Source organism: Hirundo rustica, chromosome 5 (assembly GCF_015227805.2).
Source record: "Hirundo rustica isolate bHirRus1 chromosome 5, bHirRus1.pri.v3, whole genome shotgun sequence".
Taxonomy (NCBI): domain Eukaryota; kingdom Metazoa; phylum Chordata; class Aves; order Passeriformes; family Hirundinidae; genus Hirundo; species Hirundo rustica.
In genome coordinates this window covers 5,977,932-5,983,806 of record NC_053454.1, presented here as the reverse complement: position 1 = coordinate 5,983,806, position 5,875 = coordinate 5,977,932, and the positions used below count along the sequence as shown (strand labels likewise).

The 5,875-nt window shown below is 46.8% G+C and overlaps 1 non-coding gene across 1 annotated transcript; it reads left to right on the top strand.

Annotated features, from left to right (window-relative positions):
• Positions 1 to 717: 717 nt before the first annotated feature.
• On the top strand, positions 718 to 826 carry LOC120753580 (U5 spliceosomal RNA). The gene has a single exon (XR_005701167.1). It is a non-coding gene; the product is annotated as a U5 spliceosomal RNA (small nuclear RNA).
• The last annotated feature ends 5,049 nt before the right edge of the window (positions 827 to 5,875 follow it).

Genomic DNA, 5,875 nt, shown 5'->3' with positions numbered 1-5,875 from the left:
AAAATGTCTTACAGGCACTTGAAAATTGCACATGGAAGAGGACTTATTATATTACTCCAATTTCTGCATAGCTGAAAGAAACACCAGCTGATCCCTAACTGCAGCTGGAAATAAAGACTACATGATTAAAAAGGCAGCTAGACACTCTTCTGCCCACTCTTTGGAAGCAGGGCCATTTCTTAGCCCTGCCATTCATTCTTTCTTATCACATTTCCATCAGTAGAACTCCCAGTCAATTCCTTATCTTCATCTTATAGAGAGAGTACTATTCTCTGCTTCACCTTTCCTGCGTGAGAAATCTGCAAGCAGCCTGAAAAGATTTTTATAGGCCTCCTGCATATTCGTGTGGCTACTTACACCACTCTAAACAATTTTATTATTCTGTCTGTGATTTTGTGTTTGCAGAGATGGGGCTATGCTCACATCAATCCTTGGCAGAGAACTTGCTATAGTCTTTTCCCCACAGGAGCATCAGCAGCACCTGTCCCAGCTCCAGAGGTGCAGGGACCTGAAGCTGTGACCAAACTGCTGGCATCCGTGTGTACATGATTCTTGCATACCCAGCCTGCTTGAAAATGGCTCTGATGACTCAAAATCCTCAAATGGTCATTTTTATTTAGCAATCCTAGTCATCCTGAAAGAGAAAACTGCCTGCAAGACTCTGGAGTTGCAGAAATCTCCCCCTTTCCTCCTTGTCCTCTGGCAGAGGGAGGTTGAGTGCTCGGGTGTCTCTTCAGATTGAATAAATCTTTTGCCTTACTAAAGATTTCTGTGGAGGAACAATCACAAGTAATTAATAATTTTTTGAAGTTTAATAAGTCCAAGTGCTGAGTCCTACATTTTGGCCACAATCACCCCCTGCAGTGTTACAGGCTGGGGACGGTGTGGCTGGACAGTGCCCAGGAGGAAAGGGACCTGGGGGTGCTGGTGCCAGCAGCTGAACATGAGCCAGCGGGGTGCCCAGGTGGCCAAGAGGGTCAATGGCACCTGGCCTGGATCAGGAATGGTGTGGCCAGCAGGAGCAGGGAGGTGATTCTTCCCCAGTACTCGGCACTGGTGAGGCCACACCTCCAGTGCTGTGTCCGGTTCTGGGTCTCTCAGTTTAGGAAGGACGTTGAGATGCTTGAGTGTGTCCAGAGGAGGCAACAAGACTGGTGAAGGACTTGGAACACAAACCCTGTGAGGAACAGCTGAGGGAGCTGGGGTTGTTCAGCCTGGAGAAAAGGAGACTCAGAGGTGACCTTGTCACTCTCTACAGCCTCCTGAAAGGTGATTGTGGTCAGCTGGGGTTGGTCTCTTTCTCCAGGCAGCAACTGACAGAATGAGAGGACGCAGGCTGCACCAAGGGATATTTAGGTTGGATATAAGGGAAAAGATTTACACTGAAAGAGTGATAAAGTACTGTAATGGTCTGCCAGGGGAGGTGGTGGAGTCACCATCCCTGGATGTGTTTAAAAGAAGACTGGATGTGGCACTCGATGCCATTGTTTAGTTGGGGTGTTAGGGCATGGGTTAGACTTAATGATCTTGAAGGTCTCTTCCAGTGTAGACATTCTGTGATTCTGTGATTCTGGTGGTAAGAAGGAGGGAGCAGCTGAGCTGCTCGATGTGCCTTGGTGACCCTCTCAGGCTTCCTCTGCTGGAGCTGCAGCGGCAGAGGGGAGCTGGGAGGCTGTGGCAGAGGGATGAAGGGCACTTCTGCCCGATGACTGACCTGTGGGGTAGTCACAAAAAAGGGGGACGCTTCAGCATAAGGTATTTCTGAATTGTGTTCCTCTGTTGGTGGAACAACTGAGCACATTATTCTGGTGGTAATAAACTGCAGGTTCTAGTTTTACCTTGTACCAAAGCCAGGCAGAGCACAGGTAAGGAGCTCTGAGGTAAAGCACTTAGTCTGTCACACTGTAAAACCTCAAAACTAAGCCAGAGGGTTACCTTGGTTTGAGTCCCAGAAAGGAAGCAGGACCCAGCATCATCTGTTGGCCCATCTTTGCTGGACCTGAGGTTTCATTCATGAGCTCTGGACACACCAGCGCAGCACAGCCCCTCCACAAACAAAAAATTCAAGCTTCTTTTTAGCCAAACTGCAGTTCTGGCTGTGTCAAACTGAGCTAAAATCCAGCAGTGGATATCACAGAGGTCCTGACATGCAGAGTGTGATTTAAAAATTTTAGGTTTGTGTCCCTCTTGGCGCCTGGCACTACACTTCAAGGTGCAATGGAAACCTGAAATCAGAATTGCTGGAAGTCCACATATATCTGTAGTTTTTTCTCATCTGTGGGCTTAAGTACCTGATGTGAAGGTGTCTGTAAATGCATCTGAACATCTTCAGGCAAGGGAAAATGAACCACATTTTGCTCTTGTATGGAGACATTTTATGCTACCAGCTTAAATGATGAGCTGGCCACACTCTCTGAAGAGAACCAAGTGGAACTGGAAAAGGTCCAGGAATTGGTAATGGCTGTGGAAGAACAAGGGCCTTCTCCAAAGGCCCTCTCAGGGGTTTTGGTTTGGTCAGCCAAGAGATAATTTTGACTCATTGCTCTTCTACACAAAGGAAGAACCAGTAGCATCAAAATGATTGGACTGCAGTAGTTTTAACCCAGAATATGGGTCAGCTGAGGTCACTTGACCCTCTTGGCATAGGCTGTTGAAAAAACAAAGGTGAATTCAGAAAGGTCTTTGGCAAATGGTGAGGAGGTCAGCACATGGTGGCAACCAAAAGAATAGGGGTCCAGGTGCCACATCCTACTCGAGCACTTGCAATTCTCCTGGTTTGGCCAAGTATTACACTCTCTCCTTCTCGTGCAAGCCACAAGGTGCTGGGCTCTGAATGGACCTTTGCTCTGACTAATGTTCAGTCTCTGAGCCTTGGATTTTACCTGGCAGCAAGTTCCAATGATGTGAGTTAAAACTGAACTGCCAGCACTTGTCAGGGCTGTGACATTTGTTTGGATTTTCCTGGTTAGTGTAATTTTTCTTCTGTATATTGAGTTATACACCCTAGTATTGTTTCTGCAGTAAAACAGTCACACCCTTCTAACATTTTTGTAGGCTACGGATCTTCTATTTCCTTTCTTCTTGTTCATTTAAGGTCATGAGACTAGGCAGTGACAGCTGGGGATTAAAAAAGCAAATTATGATTTTTTTAATGTGTATGTACAAGAGGAGAACTTCAGCAAAGTTTCAATTTCAGAAAGTGCTGACCTTCAAAGCCTTTTTGAAATTAGGTCGGTCCAGACAGCTCAGAACAGAAGGGTCCAAAATCAATCACTTGGAAACTGGTGCTAAAGCCACCAGAAATAAATCAACCCTTGCATAAAAACAACAGGTAATTACCTCCGTAAGTATGTGATTCACAAGTTTGTTTCAATCATTACAAAAATGAAAGGTAAGCCCTCATTCACAGCGTGATAGATTCAATGGCATTTATCCTCTATAACAAAACTGATTCTTGGTTTAAAGTTTCCTGGTATTTGGCAATCAGCAAAAGCCTGATTTTGCTTCTGTGATGAAAAAGCTCAGGGCATAAACAGAGTGTTTCTTGGTGTGGATAATGATGCTGGTGCACAGTTTGTGTTTACAAGTGTTCTTTAAACTGGAGAGACGCAAAATACAGAAACTTGTCATAAGCTTTACAACTTTCTTGTTGAAGATCGCAGAATCACGGAATGGTTAGAGTTGGAAGGGACCTTAGAGACCATCTCATTCCAAGCCCTTGCCATGGGCAGGGACACTTTCCAGTAGCCCCCGCTGCTCAGAGCTCCATCCAGCCTGGCCTTGAGCACCTCCAGGGATGGGAAGGTCAGAAGGAACCTCTGCTGAACACATGGATGGGCTGCTGGTGCCCTGTGCTGAAGGGCTGTGAATGCTGCCTGGACACACTGACACTTTGCAAACCTAAGTTAGACACCTGAGGTAAGAGCTTTCAAGACCTCCAAGGCACTTGGTGTGCGTGTCCCTTGACTGCAGGAGAGATTTTCCTGCCCTGTACTTCCATGTGACATCTGGCAGAGTAGCCTGGAGCCTCCTGAAGTGCTGCAGTGTGTGCCTGGATGCTCACTCACAGCTGAAACCCCAGACTGGAAGAGCACAGACAACAACTCCCAGGGGAGTTGTGGGTATTGCAGCATTCCCTGTGCATCTTGGAAAATCCTATTTCCAGCCCCGAGCCGGTGCAGCTCCATCCGGCTGCAATCCCAGCAGCGCTCACAGCTCTCGGGTCGATTCTCTCTCTGCTGTTTTTTTGAGCGAGGAACTCTTTTGTTGCTCTATCAAAGCCTTGCTGACATAGCCTGCAGCTATGAACAAATGTTGTGTGGCTGCAAAGCAGAGCGTTGGAGAGACAGGAAGCGTGTGCAATATTGATAAAGAGCAGAACGGGGGCTTGTTTAAACTGTGCACAGACAACTTTTCCATAATTAAGGGAGCAGCAGACGTAGTAGACCTTGCCTGCAAATGAAATGACTAACAAAAGCAGGAGACACACAGGATACGCAGCCTGGTGCACACCTGTGAGCAGAAGTGATGGTGGAAGGGACCTGAGATGATTCCCGAGGATGGGCTGCACATGCCTGTCATTCCTTTTTTCCAGTTGGCAGCATGAGTACATGGAAAACTCACGCTGTATTCTCAGCAATCTGAGTGTGCCATGAGTCCTATCTGGGAGTGGAGCCCCCTTGGATGAGTCCCAGCACCCTTTTGAGCGCTCCTCCTCATGCTGGAATGATTCAACCTGGAAACGGAGCTGGTGGAGTAAGGGGTCAAACAGACCTACTTGCTGCAGACCTTCCTATTCACAGGGGTTAATGGGATTGTTTCCTTCCTGTCTGCAGCTTTATCCTATCTTTGCTCTTGGGAATGTGTGCCAACCTTGTGCCTTAATACTTTGAAAAATGGAAGCTTCTGCTAGGCAGCAAAAAATGGGATAAGGACAACTGCTGGGAAAGGTAGTTTCGATTGTTGGAGTGTGTTGGAGTTGTGTGTGAGCTTTACTTCCAGTACTTGTGTTGCCTGATGCACGCAGGTTACAATTGCAGCACATAGGCACAGGCTCAGGTTACTCTGAGAAGTTGTGGATGCCCCATCCCTGGCAATGTTCAAGGGCAGGTTGGATGGAGTTTTGTGCAGCCTCGTCTAGAGGAAATTGTTCCTGCCTGTGGTAGGGGGGTTGGAACTAGATGATGTTTAAGGTCCCTTCCAACCCAGACCATTCTGATTCTATGATTCTGTGATTAGAAATGTGCCCACTTATGATCCATCCTCTTACAGATGCCACTTGCTCTGCATTGGGTGCCCTTCCTAAGCAGAAACTTCAAGAAGAATCTCCAGAGCCTCCTAACCACTCCAGGCTGTTTTGAGTGGTGATCCCTTGGTCCTGGCCATGCTGATGAACAGTTGTCACATCCTCATATCCCGGTGAAGTCCATGGGGGTTTTGCTTCCATGTTCTCCTTGTTTTTTTTTCTCTTCACCAAAACCCAGGCTATTTTCAGACCACTACACTCACTGAGGGTTCAGGGCTGCTGATCTGCTCACAGAACAAGGGCCAGCATGGGCAGCCTGTGCTCTGCACAGCCCTCATCCAGCACTGTCTGAAACAGGCACAGGCATCCAGGTCTGTGGATTATGTTACAATTTAGCACTTGGCACATTTGAATGCTTGCAAGTGGGATCAGTCTTTTTTTTTTTAATCATTTATGTTTAGTTATTGTTTTCAGATAGATCTCTTGGTGTATTATTGCTAGCAAGTTTCTAAAGAACACTTTTTAAGCTTGAGCTGAAAAGCCTAATATCACCCAGCAAGAAAGAGATTCACTTAGGAGACTTCTCCCATGCTTGGAGCTCTTGGGAAGGTCATGGGTTGAATTCCCTGA